Source organism: Sciurus carolinensis, chromosome 12 (genome assembly GCF_902686445.1).
Source record: "Sciurus carolinensis chromosome 12, mSciCar1.2, whole genome shotgun sequence".
Taxonomy (NCBI): domain Eukaryota; kingdom Metazoa; phylum Chordata; class Mammalia; order Rodentia; family Sciuridae; genus Sciurus; species Sciurus carolinensis.
Window position 1 is genome coordinate 14,984,934 of NC_062224.1, and position 23,329 is coordinate 15,008,262.

The window sequence follows — 23,329 nt, forward strand, 5'->3', positions numbered from 1 at the left end:
AGAAAACAGGAATGAGAAAGACAATGTGCATCCTTAGAGACGGCATCCAAATGGGGGGTGACTTCCATCATTGGTTAAATACTGGCGATGGTGGTTAGCGGGCCAACTACGTGTACAGAATACTTAGATGCTTCTAGAAGAAGCTGATAAGCGGTCCTTTTTCATCTTTGACTCTCTGAGTCACTACCCATTACAAGAAGCTCCGGGTGTGTGTATGTGTGTGCTTGCACACAAAACCACCCCCTATACTCCTACGTACTCCAGAACTCTGGGCTCCAGCAGTTCCCCTATGACATTAGCGGTGACTCAGCATCATCCCACTGTTCCAAGCATTTTTGTCAAAATTAGTTTTCTGTGAACACAGATAAGAAGAAATTTGCCACGGCTGGAGTTTGGGGTGGGTGAGGAGGAAAGGGAGAGGCAGCTAGCTCAGAGACCCAGGAGTTGACACTTCCACAGCCTCTTTCAGGTTCAAATATTTCAATACATATTTCAAATTCTTGAGATAATAAGCCATAAACGTACAAAGGTGGTCAGTCTTAAAAGTTTGGGTGCCGGACTATTTGATTTCTGGCTGGTCAAGGGCTGGATGCTGGTTTTAAAATGTGTCTATTGTGGGTAAAATACTGACCCATACTTTTAACATTACAAAGGGCCACTCCGTCAGAGCAGCTGCGAGAGCAGTAAGTGACTTCCTCACAAGAATGAACACATTAATCTATGAAAAATTAAGTTGTTGGAGGCTCTTCTATAAACACAGACCTTCCCTAGTCCCAGCGATAGGGCAACGATTCTCCCCTCCAGGTTCAAAGCAAAGGTATTTTCTTTCGCATTGCTTTCTATACTGTTTGCAGTCAAGATGTGTGATTCAATGTTAATTAGCTTGCCGTGATTAACTCGGTAACAATAATTCATTCCTATGGAAAATGTGTGACTCACGCCTGGAAGCCCAGAGGCTTGGGAGGCTGAGGCAGGAGGATCACAAGTTCAAGGCCAGTCTCAGCAACTTAGTGAGACCCTGTCTCAAAATAAAAAAATAAAAAGGGGCTGGGAATGTAGCTCAGTGGTTAAGCACCCTTGGGGTTCAATCCTCAGTACCAAAAAAGAAAGGAAAAAGAAAATGTGTTAAAGTCTTCTCAAAGTTTTCTGTAAAAATCCAGAGAATCAAGTGGGCTCTAGCTTTGGATGTCAAAGAAAACAGAGGAGAGAATATCACAGTAGCTTTTTCCTCCTCTTGTCCCCATGCAAATCATCCTCGATGCTTCTGAGAAGGAGTTTAAACCGCTCATTCTTGGTCTGCGAGGTCATTCCTCTGCCCTTGCAGTGTCTCCACCCATCTCTGTAGCTCCAATGCTGTCAACTTTTGCTGTCAAACTGGCATAGCTGGAGAGTTCTTCCCCTACCATGGGCAATACTGTATGTTTCTTTTAAGTATCCTGGAATTTCAGATCTTATGTTCTGGATCTTTCTATAATTATAACAACACTGATAATGGGATTATCGAAGACAGTAATAAATATGGCCAACCAACACTGAGTTCTTGTTCTACTTCAGGGAGTGAGGCAAACCTGTGAAGTAGATGCTGCTATTTTCCCACTGTACAGATGAGGAGACTGAGGTTTTAGAAAGGCTGTACAACTTGGCAGTGAGTGGAAGCGGGACTCAGATGCCTCAAGGTTTGGGATAGCATTGAGTGTTATCCTAACAGCCTTTCTTGTTTCCAATCGGCCTCCTCTAGACCATGAGGCTCAAAATTCTGTGTTTGACTCACTTCTGGCCCACCTAGGCCCTTTCCTCATCCAGATGAGCACCTTGAGGGCAGGAAGTGTGTCTGATTCATTTTTTTATACTCTTGACCTTCATTCCGTGTCCACTACAAAGTAGGTGTTTTATCAGCATTTGACGAATGAATACATGTGCATGCTAGAGAAAAAAGACAGAGTCTAAAGATTTCGGATCTGCTTTTGAAACAGACACTGATTTCTTCTGTTTGCGAAGGGATGCTTGGATTCAGCTCTCTTGCTTGTCATTCACACCTAGAAAGTGGACCAAACCATGGTTAGGTTGTGGTAACCAAACTCTTTACACTTAAGGAAGAGTGATAGAGCAGAAAACATTGGGAACATGGGGAAGAAATGAACACTTCCTGGAGATGGCTTTGTGAACTCTCTGCTGGTCCATTACGGGTGTTCCATGAGTATAGATGGGTTGCCTGGTCAATGGGTTGCAAGCATACTTGTGTTGGATGATCATTCCTAAGTCTTGAATAGTTATCTTCATTTGAAGCCTCCACTTAGGGACTTAAAAGTGCCAGTGACAGTCAGGCATGGTGGCACGTGACTGAAATCCCAGAGGCTCTGGAGGCTGAGGCAGGAGGATTGCAAGTTCAAAGCCAGCCTCAGCAACTTACTGAGGCCTTAAGCAATTTAGCAAGAACTTGTTTCAAAATAAAATAAATCAATAAATAAGGACTAGGGATGTGGCTTAGTGGCTAAGAGTTCATTGGTTCAATTCCTGGTACCAAAAAATAAATAAATAAATAAATAAAAGTCAATGACTTTTAGAAAGAAACACAGAACTGTGTGTTCAGTTTGAATCCAGTAGGTAGAGAAGTCTCCCTGACCCTGCAGTAATTTTCATTGAGGTGAAATTATGGTGAAGTACTCACTGGGATACTCATTAGGCTGTTACTGGGAGCACACATTTTAAATTAAAATTTATGACCTTGGACATAAAGAAAAAGGGGGTTGGTTCCCATCTCTCTCCTGCTTTGCAAGGAACTTGAGCACAGGCATGGTCTTACCAGGGTCAGGTCCTTGAGACTCTGGCCATCTGTACCTTTGGTGTTTTCCACTCTGCCTGTTTGCTGTTGCTACCCTCCTGTGCAAACTACCTCCCCCAACCCCTCACCTGGGCCCACTACTCTCCTGGGTGTGTTTTAACTAGCCTCTCAGGCCAGTAATCGGGTGCTCTCCTAGTCAAATACACATTCCCATTCCGCAGGCAATGAAACAGGATCAGAGGAATGTCCTCTGCAGTTTGTCCAAAGTTGCAGAACAAGTAAGGGGCAGGGTCAAGGTTAGGATTCAGGTCAGACCCAAATCCATCAGTCTTTTTTTCTTTGGCAGTCCTGGGGATTGAACCCAGGCCTCACACAAGCTGGGCAAGTGCTCTACCAGTGAGCTACAAGTCCAGCCCTTTTAAGTTTATTTGGAGACAGATCTTGCTGAGTTGCAGGCTGGCCTGGAATTTGTGATCCTTCTGCCTCAGCCTTCCAAATTGTTGAGATTGCAGACTGCCACACCCAGTTTCCAAATCCACTAGTAAATTGACTTCCCCAGTTACTAAGTTTGCTTCCCATTTTATCTTATATTTGCATTCTCTTCCGGTTATTCTAAACTTTTAATATAAAACAAGTACAAAGCAAAGAATTTTATTCAAATTTAAATTTATAACTACAATACTTGGATAAGTAAAAAATATGCCTTAGGGATACTCATTTACCTTATTCCTATTTGTCATTTTTGTAGATATATATTACTTATTATTTATATATTTATGTTATTTATACACTGATTTCCCCTGATCTTACCTTTGATATAAACATACTTTACTATTTTAAGAAATTAAAAGTCTTAGGTATTAGCTCTTCATGTATTTGTTACGAGTGGCAGAGGATATGTTTGTCTATTTCAAAATTTCTTCCCTTTATTTCCCCAAACTGAAAGGTTCAATTTTAGTGGTATATATGGCCATCTAGTGTAAATACTGTGTTTTCCAACCTCTGTTGCAACTTTCAGTGTTTGTATAAGTTCCTCTAGCTAATAAGCACTATCAGGAAGTATCAGAAACTCTTCTGCTTCTTCCTTATTCTTTCTGACTGGAATGCAGATATAAAAGCTGGTGTTTGGCAGCCATTTAAGACCATTTAACACCAAGTTAAAAATAGGGCAGAAAGGTAGAAGAAACTTGGGACTTTAGTGACTGGAGAGCCACAGTCTAGACTTATTTTAAGGTGAGAGAAAAAGAACTTATTAAAACTACCACTTTTTATGAATTAACTTATCACATATGGCCTAACCAAATCTCACTGATGCACTGTTTTGCATAATGCTAGAATCATTGACTTAGAATTAGAAGGACTTGGAGAATTTATTAACAAATGATTTTACAGGTGGAGAAATTGGATTCCCACATGGTGAGTACCTGAATTTTATTAACTTTTGATATGATGGAATTATGTAATGGGTGTTACTAAATAAGCAGAAGGCAAAATGCTTCAAGGAAAACAGAAAATATTCTTGTTTGCTTTATCTCTCAAACAAAGTATGTGTTAAACAAAACACAAATTATGCTCTGGTCCCTGAGACCTGTTGAAAGTTTGAATTAAGACTGGAACTCTAAATATTGAGAGTGAAAGAGGGCATTGTTACTTCCCTGTAAAGGAATCTATGAGAATACTGTTATGGTAAGGTAATGAGGCACAGTCCGTATCTTTATCTAATAATGACCGGTCGGAGTAACATTAAAATCCATTACGTTCTAACCAACTAGTTTTAGGTATTGCCTTTAGTTGAGCAGTTCTTTCCATGTTGCTAGTAGAGATCAAAGTCAGAGATTCCCAGTGATCCCCACTTAGCTTCTGAGCCAGAGAAATTCTACTTGCCAACGTCAAAACTTAAAAGTAGCTCCCAGGTTGAGGTCAGTCTCTGGTTTGGTATTTGATGGGGGAGAATCTGTTGGACCCATGACATCCTTGTCTTCACCACGTGGCATAGAGGTAGAGAGCGCAGATCTCCTGCTCAGGGGGCCTTAGTGTTCCTGGGTGCTCCCGCAAGACTAGGAGCCTTTCAGACCCTCTGTAAGGTGGAGCCTGGGGCCAGCAGCTCTGCTTTGAAGTCATCAGGGGAACCTCACTGCGCAGGCGTGGCGGTGGGCTCCGCTCAGCACCAGGGACCCCACGCGCCACTTCACTCCTGGCATGACGGCGGTGGCGATGACAATCTCCCGGCTTGTTTTATGCATTAACTTCTAAGCAAATTACATCTCGCTAGACTGGAGACTTGGTTTTCTTAGTCTGTTTTATGAATTATTAAGAAGCCTGTGAACTCCGAGTTGATGCTCTGACCAGATCGATGAAGTCCTTCCTCTGAACCACCTCTCTAGACTCTTCATGGAGCGCATGTGCAGGTGTGCGCCTGCGTGTACGTGAGTGTGTTTGCCTCTGGTCAAGAACTGAAAAATCTCGAGACCCTTTAAAACAATTGAAATGAACCAGGTGAGGTGGCACATGGCTGTAATCCCAGTGGCTTGGAGGCTGAAACAGGAGGATCACAAGTGCAAAGCCAGCCTCAGCATCAGCTAGACACTGAGCAACTCAGTGAGACTCTGTCTCTAAATAAAATACAAAATGGGGCTGGGGATGTGGCTCAGTGGTCAAGTGCCCCTGAGTTCAATCTCCAGTTTAAAAAAAATAATAATTGAAGTGATTAGCTAATTTCTGAACATTTGCTTGTTACCTTTTGCTATAGCAGAGTCAAGGTCTTTTTATAGACCACATTACAAAGACATTAACCCTGGAGTTGATGTGGAATTTCACTTCCTCCCTTGGACTGGTTTGAGTACTTTTAGTTTAATTGACCTTAGAGTTGAGATTAAACCCTCCACTTCCTCTTCTGGCTTATCAAAATGGAAAATAATATGGTATTCTGGAAAAATCTCATGAACTGTGCGATGCTTACCAGCCATGTGCAAACGTTTTGTTGGATGTCCTGTGGGAGGGATAGAGAAGAAAGATACTCCGAGGGCTTTAAAGTTTCCTAATTTTTCAAATCCAGGAGGAAACTAAAGCCAATAAACAACCACCAGTCTGCTCCAGTATATTATCTTAGCTCTTGTCATGTTCCACTTTCAGAGGCTGCACTGTTAGTCACCAGGAAGAAGTAATTCATGTATCGGGAGCATTCATTACCCAACAACTGAGTCTACATAACCTCCCTACACCCTCCAGTTAACCACTTAAGACTGGTGAAATACAGCATTTCACCTGTTGCAATTAAGGCCAGCATGGCCCTGGGATGCTTTGATAGCCACTGGCACTCACTCTTCTAAATTAGATCCTTCCAAGTCATTTCTTGACTATTTACAACAGTTCAACTATTTTTGTTGAAGGGTTATAAAGATTGACATCTACAGCATTCTTCTTTCTGCTGGGGAGATTTTGCTTTCAGCTTTCCTGGATTGCCTTGATTTAATAATCAGCCATGTTCAATGGAGTCACCAGCTGGTCAAAGTGGTGGCTAGAGGTTCCCTGGGAGTACAATACCCCCACCCGGCTCCGATCAGTTCCCAACAGCTGTGACTGAATGGGTACAATCCCATTTATTCTCTTGGAGGTACAGCGTGGACTTTCTCTTTATTCCCCTTGTCTCTTTATCAAAAGGCAGCCTTGTAATATGCTTGTGATCCAGCCGTAATGGTCATGTTGAGGTGCAGGGTGTCCAGTGGGTGGGTGATCCATCAGCTGCCCTCACATAAAGTGTGTCGTGAAGCTGGCAGTGAGGCACCAAGGCAGGTGCCACGTTGTTGCTAGGGATGCCACTTAAATATCCCAATGCTCTGTGCTCAAAATGAGGAAAAAGTGACATTCTGACTTCCCATGCGAGAGTGGAATACGTGATTCACAGACCTTCTGCAGCATTAATCAGGGCTTGTTTACATGGAAAGGAGCCAAAAGAGCTCGAAGCCAAAGAGGTGTGTTTGGAAAGCCAAGGGATGATGTCATCTGTCAGAGCAGTCGCAGCAAGCCACTTAACTGGCTTAGATGCCTCGTATTTAGCTGTGGAGCAAATCCCAGTTAAGTGTCCCAGGGACACCACCGTGTTTGGCCCTGTTCTTGGGATTTACATGATTTTACTATGGTTTGTTTGTTAAATAGTGTAACATCATCATTTGTTATCATCTCAGGTGAGAAATAGCCTCATCTACTGTTAAAATGGCAAGAACAACACTTCACCCTATATTAAGTGTGCACACTGAGAGAGAGAGAGAGGAAGAGAAAGAGAGAGAGGGAGAGAGGGAGAGAGGGAGAGAGGGAGAGAGAAACATAAAGGAGCAATACTATTGGTCCTGGCAACACACCAATCATATTCCTTCCCTGAACCACATGCTCATCCTCAAATGGAATTATTTAAACCTCCAGTGGAACTCAGATGTCACGAGAGACTCTCAGTGGCCACTGCACCTTTTAAGAGTTTGAACCAAATACAATGATGACCGAGAAACACACGTGCTCTTCATTACCACATTATTTAAAAACAACTCAATAAAGAGTCACTTCCTTTCCACTGGAGAGGTTGAGCTGATATCTTTAAAGACAACTGAGAAGAACTTAGGTTTTGGCTGCCAATGGAATTCAACAAATATTTCTATTTTCTCAGCATTCATGCATGACCTTTGCCTGCACACCCTGTCCCCTGGTTATTATTAGCTTCACCCCTGGCACTGTAGAATCTGTCCTTGTCAGGTTCTGTAAGTCCCTGACTGAGGGAAGCACTGAACTAAGTGGTGGAAGGTGGGCGTGGTACTTGTCATGGCAGAACTTAGTCATGTCACCAGGTAGCATGGTAGCATGGTAGTTTCCTGGAGACGCACCTTGTAATTTGGGCATTGTAATGTAATCATATCAATACCTGAATTAGAGACTTTACTTTCTTGGGGGGAGACTCTTCACATTAGTTCCCCTAGATAACACCATGTAAGTCCAACTCAGACTTTTTGTCTATTTTTAAAGGATTCTAAGACGATTAAAATGAAAGATAGTCTTTCAAAAAAGCAAACCACCACCACTACTAACAATGAAATGGAAGGTCAGGTTAATCTAGACACTAGCAAGGCATCCTTGAATGATTAATCAGTTTTGTTCTACTTTGCATACAAAGGCTTAAAATATTTTACACAAAGGCAGCAAAGGAAGGATTTGGATCTATTTAACCAATACCCCAATAAACTGTATTGCTTTTATCTCGGGTGTTATGTGAGCTGCTTAGCAGCTTCCTCAGGATGCTCTTGGGGCTAGACTGGAGCAGCCAGTAGGGTAAGCATTTAAATAACATAATGAAACAGGCTGCCAAGAACAATAGGAGTGCAAGGGTCCTTGTAAGAGAATTTTTGGAGAAACGATGACTTTCAGGGTTAGACAAACGACAAGGTGATAGCAGCAGCTTGAGATGGCCTGACTTCTTAGAAGCAGAGATTCTACTTTCTGATAGGAATTGACACCACACTTAATCTTTTGCGACGGAAAAAATGGAGTTTCTTGAAATTTAGGAGACTTTGAGATTAATTCTTTAAAACTAGGTCCTTCTTGCTTTGCCTCTGGATGCCACACCCTGTTGGCTTGGGCTCTGGTTTGGTGTCTCCAGGACAGGATTCACCCTCAATAGCTTCCTCCAGGAATTGGGAAATTTCATCTGTGTGTTATTCAACTCCCTGGGGGCATAGCATGGGAAGATGGCTTTATTCCTTCAATAAGAAAGTGGGCAAATTCCTTCCGTCTTAAAAATGATTGTTAACTTCCTACCCAAGAGGTAGCCAGGATTTTGATAGAGAAAGAAATGATTAGTTCAAGGATCCTAATGTAAACCTTCTTCATAAAAACCATATGTAGAGGGAATTGAGAGGTGGGGTATGAAAGATGGTGGAACAAGACAGACATCCTTACCCTATGTACATGTATGATTACACGAATGGTATGAATCTACATCGTGCACAACCATAGAAGTGAAATGATGTACCTATTTGTGTACAATGAATCAAAATGCAGTCTAAAACAAACAAACAAACACCCTCCAAAACCGTGGGATTGTATGAGAACATATTCCTTTGCTTTCTGTTGTCAGAAAATATCAATTGTAATTGGTGTAGACTGAGGACAGTTGGGAACTGTGCTTGCTAACCCCTTGAGCCTCAGACACTTTTTTCTTTTTTTTTGTTTCAGGTACTATATTTTATTGATGTTCAAAATGAGGCCATTTTGCACAAATTGAAGTGGAGATTTGGTAATTAGCCACATGACTTGATCAACAAAGATGGTAAAGTCATTAACCATAAAATGCAAAGAGAAACTTTTTAGTGAGTGTATAACATTAAAGGGAAAATTGCTAAATCTTTTCCACTTTGGGCTACAGTGGGCATGGCCGTATAAAGTTCTTTTAAGGAAAAGGTTGTTTTTCATTTATGGAACAACAAATAGTATTATGAGTCCCATCAGGAGTCAGAAATGCTGAATTCATCTGTATAATTGTAAAAGAAGGAAAAAGAGTCTCTTTTGCTTAGATGTAATTAAGGAGTAGGCAGTTTACTTAACTTTGAAATCCTTTTAATGTCACTAGGGAAATGTTTGAATGACTGTTATGGAGTCTTTCAAATTGTGCCATGTGACTTCTTCAAAGAGCCCTATGAATAGAGCGTGCTTTCAGTCAGACACCCTTAAGATGCCAGTTTCCTGTAGTTGGGGAAAAGCTTTGTTTTTTGGTGATGGTTTAAGAGTTGCTCAATTTGGAAACCAAGATAGACTTACAGATTCAAAATCATCCTGGGGCTGGGGTTGTGGCTCAGTGGTAGAGCGCTTGCCTAGCATGTATGAGGCACTGGGTTTGATCCCTGGCACTAGATAAGAAAAGTAAGTAAACAAAATAAAGGTATGTATCCATCTATGAATAAAAGTATTTTAAAAAGTTCCTGAACCAAATTAGAGTTTCTCTAAATATTTCCAAGAATCCATGATTCCTCCTATTGCTTTCCTATCACCAAGCACAGGCAAAGGGACCTGCTGTAGCAGAAGAGGAGTCCCCAGTCACAGGCACAAACTACCCAAACCACAGACCCTCAATTCTCTGTACACATAGACATTTTCAAAACCAGTTTTCTCCCAGGTTCTTGCTAGTCAAGTCCTGTTAGCTCCCAAATGCCAATGCTGGGGACTAGCATGGGCAGGGTTTGGGGCAAGTCTTTGGACCAAGTCTTTGGACCGCATTGTTCGGTGGTGTGAGGGTGACAATGTTATTAATGTCCTGAAAGCCTCAAATGAACAAGCAGCAAGAAAATACCCCGAAGTATTGCATCTAGGCTGATCTGAACAGCCAAGGTGAAAGTGTGTCTCACCTGTGAGTTTTTGAGTTTGTTGAGAGATCAGCTCAGACCACAACTCTGAGTAGCTAGTGTTAAACATGACATGTAGTATGTATTCCAGTAGTAGTATTCCAGTTCTTTCCTCTTCTGGCTTTGGGGGCTGTCAGGAACAGGCTGGCGAAGGTCTCATTCAGTTTTAAAAAGTATCTCATTTTCCCATTGTGTGCCCTTCTGTTTTGGGGAGTAGGGTGGGAGTAACATCCTGTAAAGCCTATTCCATAACTGCATTTCAATCAGGCCAACTCTGTCTTGGCATCTCCAGAATGAGGGCTCAGGATGAGGATCAGGCAAGAAGGGTAAAGATCTTCTGGGAGGGCAGAAGCCTTGGGGGCACTACCCCCACATCATTGGAAATCATAGGTCAAGGGATTGTTGTCTTGAAATTTATTTATCTTTTGAGTCCTCTAAATTTAAACTTAGGATACTGGTTATATTAAGCAAAACCTCTTTTATCTGTGTGGAACTCTAGGAATATTCCAAAATGAATGGAAAAGAATGAACAGAAGGGGAAGAAGGAATGTAAAACTGAAGGATGCTCTTTTTTTTTTTTTAACATTTTCATCTAAAAATGTTAAATCATATTGTTAAGGTCACAAAATATCCTGTATGGATTTTTTTATTCATGTCTTTCAGATTCTGTGTGTTCATTAATTTGAGGAAAAATGACATTGCTATAATATTGAACTGGGGATTGAACTCAGGGCCTCCCACGTGCTAGGCAAGTGCTCTACCAACCACAGAGCTGCATTCCTAGTCTGTCTTCCAACATTCTTAACCCATTTATTTAAACTTTTAAAAGTTTCTTTTCAATAATGGCTTTGCATAGTCAACCACAACAATGGAATCCTAATCAGATTGTTATACTCCATGTATGAATAGTATGTCCAAATACAGTCTACTGCTATGTATCTTTAAAAAGAACAAATTAAAAAAAGAATTATTCGATGCGCTTTATTTTTGTGTGTGTTTTTATTTAGAGTAGTTTTAAAATTTAATTTCTCGATTGTTTTTGGTATAAAGAAATGTCCTTGCTGGGCTTTGGTATCAAAGTTGTACTGTGCTCACAAAATGAGTTTGGGAAGGATTCTTTTTTTATTTTCTTGTGGAATTTAAGTAGATTGGCATTTTTTCTTCCTTTCGAGTGGTGTACCTGGGCCTGACATTTTTTAATGGAGGATCCTAAAGTACAGATTCTGTTTCTGCAATAGGACCATTCACATCTTCTACTTCTTTTTTTGTCAGCTTTGGGTAAGTTTTATTTCTCTAGGAATTTATCTATTTTGCCTGTACTTTCAAACTCATTGGCATAAAGTTGCTCACTGTATCTTTTCCTTGTCCTTTCAATGTGCAGAATTTGTAGTGTTGTGTCCTATTTTTGTGACTTCTCTTTTTTTATTTTCATGATCACTTTCACCAGATTTTATTGAATTTATTTTTCTTTTCAAAAAAATTTCATTTTGTTTTTTATATGCTTGTTTCTACTTCATAATTCTTTTCTATTATTTTATGTTATTTAATTTTTTAAAATTATCTTTTTTTTTTTTTTTTTTTACTGTAAAACAGTCCTCTTGGTTAGGACAGCAGTAGCCCCAGACGTGCTGTCTCCTGACTGCAGTGCAAGGCTTCATTAACCTACGTCATTTAGATTTGTGTCAATACACCCTACGATCTTCACACTGAGACAAAAATCACCTCATGATGCACTTCTCAGGACAAATCTCCGTTGTTAAGTTATGCATGTTTGCATTTGCCTTACTGTGCCCGGCTTATCTCAATTAATAATGTGCTCCAGGGTTAGCCATGTGGTTGTAAATGACCTTTGCAAAGGCTCTGTCATCTGATGATAGATGCTGAGGTTGTTTCCATAGCTTGGCTATTGTGCATAATTCTGCAGTGAACAAAGGAATGGAGAGATATTCTCAAGATTCTGATTTCGTTTCCTTTGAACATATCGCTAGACATTGGATTGTTGGATCACAAGATAGTATCACTTTTAATTTTTTGAGGAGACTCCATACAGTCTTCCATATGGCTACACCAAGTCACATCCCAACCAAGAGTGTGCCAGGGTTTCTCTTTTCTCTCTGTGTTCATCAACACTTATCTTCCATCTTTTTGATAATAGCCATCCCAACAGCTGTGAGGTGATACATATCTCATTGTGGTATTGATTTGCATTTTCCTGATGATTAGTGATGTTGAACATTTTTTCATGTCTATGTTGACTATTTCTCTGTATTCTTGGGAACAACGTCTATTTAGGTCCTTGGCTCATTTTATTTTATTTTTATACTTATTTTTTTGTTGTTTCATTTTAAAATCAGATTATTATTTCTTGTTTAGTTTGCTTTTAAATTGCATGTGTTCCTTATATATTTTGGGTTGGAACACCTTGTCAGAGACATGGTTTCCAAATATTTTCTTTTCTTTTGCAGGTTGCCTGTTCATTTTGTTGACTATTTCCTGTGTTGTGCAGAAGAATTCCAGTTTGATGGAATACCGCTCGTTTGCCTTTGCTTCCGGTGCATGTGATTTTGATGTTATATCAAAACACCATTACTAATGTCAAGGAACTTTTCTCCTACATTTTCTTCTATGAGTTTTATGACTTTAGATCTTACATTTAAATCTTTAATCCATTTAAGAGTGAATTTTTGTGAAAGGGGTTCAGTTTTTAGTTTTTTGTTTGTTTGCTTGTTTGTTTGCATGTAGATATCCAGTTTTCCCAAAATTCTTCATTTAAGAGACGATCTTTGCCCCATTTTTGTGTTCCTGGCACCCTTGCCTAGTATTAGTTCCTTATCTAAGTAAGGATTTGTTTCTTACCTATACATTCCCTTGGTCTAGGTGTCTGATTTTTATGCCAACACCACATCCTTTCAATTACCGGAATTTAAAAAATAGTCTGAAGTCAGAAAGCATGAGGCCTCTTGCTTTGTTCTTTCTTAAGATTCCTGTGGCTATTTGGGATTTTCTGTGACTTCATATGAATTTTAAGATTTTTTTTTCTATTTCTGTTAAAAAAGTCCTTAGAATTTTGATAAGGATTGCATTGAATCTGCAAATTTCTGAGGGTACTAAAACCCTGTCAGATACACGGTTTCCAGAGATTTTCTGTTATTCCACAGTTGTATTTTTGTTTTGTTGATTGTGTTCTGTGCTCTGCAGAAACTTTGTGATTTGATGGAGTACTGCGTGTTTGCCTTTGCTTCTGGTGCATGTGCTTTTGATGCTATATCCAAAACATCATTACTAATGCCAAGGAGTTTTACTCCTTCATTTTCTTATAGGAGTTTTATGACTTTAGATGTTACTTTTCATATTTAATCCATTTAGGGTGAATATTTTAATATTCTTTCAATCCATGAACATAGGCTATATTTTGCATCCCTGAAATCCCAGTCAACCTTGTCATATCACCCTTTCAACATGATGCAATTATTTGCATTTCGTTGAGGACATTTGCATCATAGGGAATATTACGCTGTATTTTTTTTTTGCTTGCATTGTCCTTATCTGGCTTCAGTATCGGCTTGTAATTTCCTAATTATGAGTTATTTGTAAATAGATTTCTTGATTTCCAAATAATGTATGCTTCAATTTTTTTTTTTTTTTTTTTTTTTGGTTTTTGGTTATTGATTTCTAGCCTAACTACTTTGTGGTCAGAAATATATACTATAAAATTTCTATGTATTTAAATGTATTGAGACTTGCTTTACAATTCAGCATGTGGTCAGTTTTAATAAAAGTTCTATATGTGTTTAAAAAGAATGTGTATTTTATGATTAGGGAGTAAGCTGTCTTCGATGGGTCCACTGGATTAGGTTTGTAACTTATGTTGTTCAAATGATGCATATTCTTTTTTTTTTTTTAATTTTTACAGAGTGCATATTGATTCATTGTACACAAATGGGGTACAATTTTTCATTTCTATGGTTGTACACAATGTAGATTCATACCATTCATGTAATCATACATGTACATAGGGCAATAATGTCTGTTTCAGTTCACCCCTGCCCGCCCCATTTCCCTCTACACAATCCAAAGTTCCTCCATTCTTCTCTTAATACCACCCCCCACTCTCCCATTATGTATTGTCATCCATTTATCAGAGAAAACATTCAACCTTTGGTGTTTTGGGATTGTTTTATTTCACTTAGCATGATATTCTCCAACTCCATTCATTTACCAGCAAATGCCATAATTTTTTTCTTCTTTATGGCTGAGTAGTATTCCATTTTGTGTATATACCACGGTTTCTTTATTCATTCATCAATTGAAAGGCATCTAGGTTGGTTCCACAATCTAGCTATTGTGAATTGAGCAGTTATATCAAGTATATTTTTACTGATTAGTTTTTGTCTGCTTAGTCTACCTACTACTGAGAAAGGTTTATTTCTCTTAAAATTTTTGGAAATTGTCTCTTTATCCTGTAGTTTTGCCAATTTTTGTTTTGCTCTAAAATAATATTTGGAAATTCACTGGCACTAACACTAACACTACCCCACTAATTTCAGTAATAATGCATCAAATAATCTTAACCTTTGGGAGACTAAAATTGAACTGATTTTTTTTTAAACAACATATTATAGCAAACACCAGTTTTTTAAATGTGAAATTATCCTTTATCACTATGGAAAGAATAATCTCGAGGGTGTTACACACAGCCTGCTTATCTTCTACATATGGGGTGTCTACTCATATTCAACTCATAAATATTTTCTGATCGTTTACTGTATACTCAGTACCATCCAGGTACTTGAGATATGAAGGATGAATACTGTGTTCTCAGTCTCCAATGTAATTGTGGGGCTAAGCCATGCGGTCATACATACATAAATTACAGATAAATGTCCTAGACCAGCGCTGTCGAATATGGAAGCTATTTGCCACCTGTGTGAGGCTACTGAGTACCTGGAAAGAGACTAGCACAAATTGAGTTGGGCTGTAAGCGTAAGATACACACCAGGGTCTGACGAATCAGTCCCATCAATAAATTTTATATTGATAGCACAATTTTACTATGAATTTGAAGCCAGAAATGCAGTGGCTTAAAGGTTAATCTTCTGATGTTGAGTTAGCCAGTCTTAATAATCTCAGTCATTCTGAAAGAGTATCTTCCTGCTCTGTCTTACCTCTTTTGCCTTGTGCAAAAGAGTCTATTTTAGGTGAGTCTGTTTTTCTCCTTTAAAAGTACTCTCTGGAGGGTCCTTCTAGAAAACCTTCTCTGACACTTCCCACTTTAAGGCAGTAACCCTCCCACAGCATCTTGTTTTAGTGACTTCTCATTAGTGACTGTATTATAAAGACTTGATTAGTTTCCCATTTTCACAATTAGACTGTAAGCTCAATGACGTGTTTCTATGTCTCTGTATCTCCTGGACTTATAATGTGTCTGGCATATTGTATACAGGTGGTTAATAGTATTTGCTGAATAAAGGAACACTTTGTGGTTCATAATGTGTCTCAAACAGGCTCTGGAAATTCATGCAATTAGCTCGAAATTTTGAAGTCAAGAGATTCGGTTTATCTTTTAGTTTTTGTGGTGCTGGGGATTGAACACATACTAGGCAAGCAGCTCTTCCACTGAGCCACACCCCCCGCCCTGTAAAGAGAACATCATGCCTGGACTTACTGCTTTCTAGCTGTGTAACTTTAAACCTGTTTCCCTCAGCTCTGAAAGAGATGATTGGCATCACCTTCCTTCCATGTTGTGACGAAAAGTAAGTAAAGCATTTCAGATAAAGCATTTAGCACAGTGCCTATCATGTAGTGAGCACTTGAAAATATTATGATTTTTTTTTGAAAATATTATTTTTGATGAAGAAAGAAATCCTTCTTTCTGTGATGTCATTTTGATATTCTATTTTTTTACCTGAATGTTTCTTTTTTCCCCATGAACAGTTGTCTGAAATAGAGTGGGATTATAATTGGTGCCAGAAAAGTATTAATTTTTCTTTCCTCTTCTCCTCAAATATACAGAAGCTGCTCATCCCTGTTCATGAGTAAACACCTCTCTCCACAAAGCAATCTTCATCCCCTGGCTCCAAGCTGGCCCTGTCCCTCTCGAGTTCCTTTAGCACTTCTGATGATCATCATTATAGGGTACTTAGCATATTTCTTCTTTGGTTCAAGTAATCATTACTTCACGGGTGACAGTCTTGCATTTGAGATCGAAGTCTCTAGGTCGGCTCTAATTACATCTTACACATCATTGTATCTGCAATGACAGCATTTTGTTTGCATGGAATTCAATAAATATCTGTTGATTGGTTAATCATACAGCTGGAAAATAGGCGGGCCTCATGAAGGCTGTTTTATTGATTCCCAGTTAAGTACAAACATGCTCAAATGCTTTTATATTTTCACTGTAATTGGTTGATCAATTTTCATATATTTAATTGATACATATCATGAAAGCTGTATATGTTTAAATATGAAAGTGGCAGTTTGCAATTATATCTTCTTTAAATCATTCCCTCATATCTATATCCAATGAATGCACAATGATCATTCTGTGTTAGAATGTCTATGATTCAGTGGGAGAGCACTTGCCTAAAATAGGATATTGATTTATTTGTTTGTTTATTTATTTCTTTGTTTTTTAGGTACTGGGGATTGAACCTAGGGGCACTTTATCACTGAGCAACATTCTCAGCTCTTCTTTAAAAATTTGGGATGGGGTCTTGTTAAGTTGTTGAGCCTGACCTCAAATGTGCGATCCTCCTGCCTCAGCCTCCTGAGTCACTGGGATCAGAGGTGTGTTGCCACCAGGCCCAATGAAGACCTTTATTTTTGATTTATTTATTTATTTTTTTTATTTATGCAGACTGCATTTTGATTCATTGGACACAAATGGGGTACAACTTTTCATTTCTCTGGTTGTGCACGATGCAGATTCATACCATTCGTGTAATCATGCATGTCCATGGGGTAATGATGTCTGTCTCAGTCCACCATCTTTCCTGCTCCCAACCCCTCCCCCCTCTCATTTCCCTCTACGTAATCTAAAGTTCCTCCATTCTTCTCTTACCCCTCAACTTTATTCTTAATATAGGAATGTTCTCGAAAACAGTCTAGAGGTAGCGAGATTAAAATGTGTCCTGCTCCATGCTAAGTGAGATAAGCCAATCTCAAAAAAACAAAGGACGATGATATCGCTAATAAGTGGATGATGACACATAATGGGGGGTGGGAGGGATTAGTGTTAGGGTTAGAGTTAGGGTTAGGGAGGGGGGTAAGAATGGAGGAAGGAAGGACTGTATAGAGGGAAAAGAGGGTGGGAGGGGTGGGGAGGAAGGGAAAAAATAACTAAATGAATCAAACAGCATTACTCTATGTAAATTTATGATTACACAAATGGTATGCCTTTACGCCATGTACAAACAGAGAAGCAACATGTATCCCATTTGTTTACAATAAAAAAAAAGAAGTAACCAAATCATTAATAAAAGGGCAGTGTTGTGTCTGTAAAAAAAAAAAAAATAAATAAAATAAAATAAAATAAAATTTGTCCTGCTCTACATGAGTGTCTTTCCTGAGCCCGTTGCTCACGTTTGAAGACGATACCACTGGGCGTGAGTCTTTTATGTAGGTGAGAATGCAGGGCCCCGTGTAGTTCCCAGCTGTTGTTTTCACCCCAGGCCCATGCGAGGACTTTCCTTTGGTTTGTGGTTATAACCAGAGAGTGTAGAGACTGTTTGTGGTGCTTTACCTTATGGACTGTACGAAGCAGGAGCTCTAAATAGCCATCTCATTTTCACTGGTGACTCGCTAGCATGGTCAGTCAGTGACTTCTATTATTCCTTGGTACTCTAGAGCTCAGCTATGTGGCTTACAGTTATGAAAAAGTGTGCTTGAGTCCTCTTTTAAAAGACATTTAGACTGAACAACTTTCAGGGGATGCCTGTAATGTACCATGAGATTTGTAAAACATATTTCATTGCATCCCCAATCTGCAGATAAGACAACTGAGGTTCAGAGAGGCTCAAAGAGTCTAGTTGAACTGGGTGAGGTGGCACACTCCAATTACCCTAGTGGTTTGGGAGACTAAGGCAGGAGGATTATGAGTTCAAAGCCAGCCTCAGCAACTTTGTAAGGCCCTAAGCAACTCAGTGAAACTCTGTCTGTAAATAAAAAAGGTCTGGGGGTGTTGCTCAGTGGTTAAGCATCCCTGGGTTCAATCCCTGGTACCAAAAAAAAAATGAAAAAAAGAAAAAGTCTAGCTAAACTAGAAATGGAGGATCCAGGATCACATCCAAGCTTGCTCACACATTCTGTGTTCTTTCCACCAGGCAACATTAACTCTCAGTGTTAGTGACATTTTTGCCTCAATTTTACATACATAGAACAGTTAAAAAGAATTACATCATGTAATTTACTTTTATGTATGTGACTTATTTCATGGCATCTAATCAGTGATCAATTCCAAAGTTCTTTTTCTTTACTGTCTCTCCTCTTTTAATTCCTTTCCGCTGCATTGTGACAGCTTTATTTTGGGCTCTCATGATTTGCTAGCTGAACCACTGTGAATGTCTCATGCATATCCCCTCCTGGCCCCACAGGATGCTGTGACTTAAGGCTCTTTAAGAACTTTCCATTGACTACTGGAAGAAGTTGAGGTGAGCACATCAACTTCTTTACAGTCTCTCTAGTCTAATTGCTGCCATGGCCGATTTTATACCCAAATCACCATGAGGACCACTATGCAATTTCATATCTGTGGGTTTTTACCTATCCTTCCTACTTGACTTTGTGATTCCCACTTAGTCCTCAAATTCCATCTCAAGTGTCCCTGCTTTGAACTGTCTCTCTGATACTCCTATGGGAATTAGCTTTCCCTCTTTTATGGCTCTATTCCATCCTGTTTAGAATTGTTAGAGCACCCATGATATTAAGGGGCATTTTATTTATTTATTTACTCACTCTTTGTAAATATCAAAGAGTTTCTGTCTTTGTCTCTTGGGTTTTAAACTCCTCTAGAGTGCAGTTGAGGTCATAAATATCTTTGTATGGTTTGCGTCTAGCAGAGAACTTGCACATTGACTTTTAATAAATGTTGGCTGGAATATTTCATTAACTTTTCCAAAAAAAAAAAAAGAAACTTCATAAAGATTGAAAACAAGTCTTTACATTGCAGAGAAAATGCTGCTTTTGGGGGGAGGTAAAACAAAAGAAAAGCAAAAATAATTATCAAATATTCAGTATTTTAAAATTTAGTATTTTTAATTTACTAAAAATTAAGAGGACAAGTTTGAAAGAAGTAGGGATTAATGAGGGTTAGTGAGGGAGGGACAGAAAGTTCAAGATGCCTGAGCTTTCAATTGAGGGGGAAGAGAAAGTTAAGAACAGGAGGAGATCTGACGTGGCAACCCTTGTTTATGTAACATAGGATCGGGCAATCAAAAGTAGTTATTTTGTTTTCGATCATTTCTGCAATCAAGAAGAGCATGCGAAAACATCAGTGTTAATCTTTTGGTGTGGAACGTTGAAAGTAGGCTGGGAAAGTCTCATGTGTGTTGGAGAGACAAAGAAAGAAGCTACTATCTCATCTTAAAATAATTTTGGAATGTTCTAGAAATATCAAGATTGGGATTTTTTTTTTTTTAATTTCTAGGAAGGCATTCAAAAAGTAAGCATGAAAACAAACCTTTCAACGACACTTCCAATCCTCTACTTTTTTGATCTGATTAATAATTTAGCTAATTTACTCATTATTTACTTCTTAGGAAATCCAGTAACATTTCCATTGCTTTCTAGACTTTCATCTGCTGCATTTGGCTTTCATGAAATATTCTACAAATTCACTACAATTAACTTAATTAATTGTGTTTTATGACTTTAGGTCAGAATGCCAGAATTTCTGTGCCAATTTCATTGTCCTCATTGAAACCTCAAGAGTATATTTCAGATATTGGCTTTCAGACCTTTCTTTTTGAATACATTGCTATTTACTTACTATGTGCCAAAGCCACCATGTCAGTGTAATTGAAAACAAGCAAGAAGGAGACTGGATGGCTCAGATGAATGGAAATGTGATACAGACCCTTCTACCCACAGCCCACTGGCTGGAGTCCAGGCGAGGCTGATGGGACTAAAAGTAATTACCATCTGATGGCTGGACAATGGTGTGTGCGAAATGAGCTGGTTATCTCAAGTCTAGTTCCTCACGGACAGGTGTTCATATTGCAGCTTCCACCTTCAGTGACAGCAGCCTAGGATCCAAATCAGTCAGAGAGACCAAACTTACCTTCTCTCTAATTCAAGATTGATGCCCATTTATGATACAAAGAAACCCAGGCTCCTGCCTTCAACTTTAAAACAGATAAACAGAGAACGTGACTGTGAGTGTCTCATACAACTTAAAAAAAAATTCCATCGGTATTAAAATTTTATGTAAAACAAGAGCAAATGTTAGGTATTTTCATTTGTCCCTTTAATTATAATTTATGCTGTAGTACCTAAGGAAAAAGGCAATATTGGAAAAAAATGAGAACAATATGAATTTTTTAGCACTATAATAATTTGCCCTGAGCCCTTAAAATTCCAGTTTTGCTTTAAAAACCACTGAAGAATAATAATGAGAACTCACTCCCCACATCTGTTATAAAAATCATAGGAAACAACCAAATTCACTATCAATATTATTATCCATTCTGCCAAGTCTGAAGATTATTTCCCCTATTCATTTAGCAAAAGATTTTTCCAAACTTTATAAATATTGTTATGTCTCTCCAATGCATTACCTCACAGGTCTCTTCTGAAAGGTATCCAAATTCTACATTAAGGCACTTGTGGGAAAAGTAGAAAAAATAAATGGTTTACTTTAAATGGGATTTGGAAAGGGTATGATTACGGTCTGAAATGTATCGCACTGACATAGTAAAACTGAACTTCCTAATGGATTCTTAAATTTTGAGTAAGCATTAAATCCATTTATTGAACTCCTTTCTGTATGTCTAAAAGTTACAATAAATACATATATTTTTTTCCCTGATGGACTTTCTGCAGAGAAAGACGTCATACATTAGTTGTACAGGCTGTGCTTGAAAAATGCTGAGAACACAGAGCTGGATACCCAGGCTGAGTGTTAGGAGAGAGTCAAAATATTTTTCTGAGTGAACAATTAAGTATGTGAATCGAGAGATTTGCTTGGCAACTTCAAGAAGAATTGCTAAAAATACGCAAAGCGAAACGTCCTTCAGTGGCCTTACAGATGGAAGCTCTCTACCAGCTGTGTTTTTGTGTAATCAGGTAACCAGATGCATCCAGAAACACAGGAGAGTTTGCCCTTTGGTGGTGCCACACAGACAAACATACAGAAAGACACACAATAGCAAAATTCAAACATGAGTAGATGGCTGGATTTTCATTGTTTGCTCACAATACCTCCTGGGTAGAAGGAAGGAAATAGGTTGTATTGATTGCCTAATAACTCAAAATGCTCCTGAGAAAGAAAAACAGACGGAGTCTCATTTTGGTGGGACACTCGCTCATGTGGCCAGCAGTTCCTGGTGATAAGTTTGTCAGGGGGTATTTTGCAGACCCCCGCTCAAAGCCTAAAGTCATAAATCATCCACGTGGCTGGGAAGTCTGTCTCGCTGTGAGGACCCGAAGGGCATGATTGACAATCTCTGCCAGGGAGACGTCTCCATGGGAAAGTTTGCTGATAAGCTGCCTATGAAAGAGACCAAGGAAGGAAGAAGGGTGACAAGCTATTGTTTCCTTGCTTGATTAGTTAAATAGGAAAAAAAATGTATTTTTGAGCTCATAAAAGTTATATTTATACTCTTGGCAAAAATTCTAATAGGGATGAATTTACATTTTGGCATTTGGTCAATAAGAGCAATAAAGCCAGAACTTTAAGATAAAGACGAGTTGAAATCATGTAACCCAAAGCATGCAGACAGGCAGATAAAGGCTAACTTGATGCGGAGAAAGTGAAACTCTGCCTTAGAAAGCTTCTCCCTGCTCCTGATGACAAACTAAAGCAAGATCATGTATGAGAAGCATTCAGTAATGGTTGCGAATTCCTTTTTCCCCCACTGCTGTATAATAGCCAGTCTTATTTTTATCTACATAGCAAAGTTATTTGGTGTTCAAAGAATAACACCAATTCTAATTTTCGTATTTTTACCTTGAATGCCCCACTCTGCTCCCCACGATGGTTTTGTATGACAGAGAGGGACTGGATTGGTTTCAGGAGATACTGACTAGCTCCCGTGTGCAGCCCAAGCAAGCGCCCTGACTGCTGTTTCTCTGACCCATAATTAAATTAATCTGAAAAGTGGAATTGGTTGTTAATACCGTCTCTGAGCTCATTTGAGCACACAGTTTCTGAGTGAATAAACTGCCAGATAATGTGTTCGGTGATAAACACATACACGACATACGCAAAATACATAATACAGGCATACATCAAACAAGCACAGGACCTTTCTGGGACCCTTGTTCAGTTTTTAAGATTAACTTCTTAAAAAATAGAAAAAAAATAATAAAGCAAGGGATCTTTGAATATCCAACATGCAGTAGCTTTTTTTTTTTTTTTAAATAAAACCACAATTTTTATTGGTGCACATTAATCACACAGAATTGTGGGTGTAACTGTGGCGTATTAGCACATGCATATAGAATACTTGGATCAGTTTCACTCCCCAGTACCTCCCTTGCCCATCCTTCTTTCCTCCTCTTGGTACCCTTATTCTACCCTAATGGTCTTCCTTCTGTTTTCATGAGATTCCCCCCTTTTTTCCTTTCCCCCCTTTTCCTCTACCTTCCCCCCAGGAGAGGAAACATTCCAGTAGCTCTTTCTAGTAATGAGTTCTGAATTTTTTTTTTTTTTTTTACAGCTGACACAGGCTTTAATTTGTTAACTGCATGATATTTCATTCACCCCAAGATCAGACATAAGAACAATACCTTGCATACCATTTTTCAATGAGTCATTTCCGAAATCATTAATGTCATTTGTAGACTTCGTATCCTAATTAAATCTTCTGAATTTTCTAAATGTTCAAGTGCTCTATGGGGATCATTTATATCAATGTTTTGAACTATGTATGCACATAAAATACTGATGGAGGGATAATAGCTGACAGATAAGCAATCAGTGTTGTGTGTGTGTATATATACACATAGG